Raw genomic sequence first — 1,273 nt, forward strand, 5'->3', positions numbered from 1 at the left:
TTAACCAAAAGATCGTTATCGTTTTTCGTTTCGCGATAAAAATAATCGTGCAAAACGTGCAAATTACGAAACGCAATGAATCCACGCAAATCGGGGACGGTTGGCGAAACGCGGTAGACGAACCGAAAATTCAGCACGTGTGCCCTTATTGAAGGCCACCCAGTTCCCTCGCAGTTTTCCGCTCTTCCTCTCTCTCTCCCTCAGTCTCCCTCTTCCTTTCCTTCTCCCTTTTCCCCACGATGCAACCCCTCTGCAATCCGACTGTGGAGAGGCCTCTCCTCCCTATTGGCCTTCATTCGTAGGGAAGTTGCCGCTAACGGATGTCTGTATTGTAGAGCCCACCACTTTACTTTTCGGCTGGGTGCTGGGTGCGAATACACGAACGCACGGATGACACCTACGATATATCACGGCTGTTCCCCTTCGTGAATTATCGCGCGTATATCCGCGTCATGAGTCAAAAATTACCGTTAGGCTCCTTTGATCCTGTTACCACGTGCATCGGTGGCTTACATTTAATAGAAAAGATCGCGTGGTTATGCTCGTGCCATCGATGGAATTCTATGGAAGAAACCGTAGAGAACGGTCTTAAGATTTTGACAGTTTCGTAATTACGGCAAGATTATAACGGATGATAGTTAGCGTACGTTGACTCGGTAAGTCTTTAGAAATAGGATTATAAATATAAGTCGATTATTTCGTTATATAATTTATCGTGGCTAAGTTGTTGCGGATTTATCGATATCGAGTTCGATTGAATTACTGTTATGATCTTTGAAGTTTATTTAAAGAGAACTTTTGCTAAGAGTTTATTTATGGATTATCTATGAACATATTTTACTTGTGACTAGAAGTTAAGGATGAAGTGTTGAATAACATGAAAATTCTACATATTTGAAATGTTCTAACATTAGTATACATGTGTTCAGAATATGCACGACAAAATTCAACAAATGGAATCTCATGCCAGAAATGTACTTTCATTGGATACTTATTTATAATTTATAGAGATGATTAACGGGAATCATATCTAATTTAAGAAATATTCGCAATGTCACTCGAGAAAAATAATATTCGATTTCGGATTTAATTTTTATTATTCTAAATTAATATTTTCAAAAGTAAAATATTTATAAAATTTCTTCCATGATCTAATTACTTTTCATTTCTTAAATAATTCATAAAAATATTGCTATTATTACAATGATTATCATAATAATTAATATATTTTTATTTATTCTTCAAAAAGTAAAAAAAAAAAAAAAAAAAAATT

Source organism: Apis dorsata, unplaced genomic scaffold (assembly GCF_000469605.1).
Source record: "Apis dorsata unplaced genomic scaffold, Apis dorsata 1.3 scaffold_636, whole genome shotgun sequence".
Classification (NCBI taxonomy): domain Eukaryota; kingdom Metazoa; phylum Arthropoda; class Insecta; order Hymenoptera; family Apidae; genus Apis; species Apis dorsata.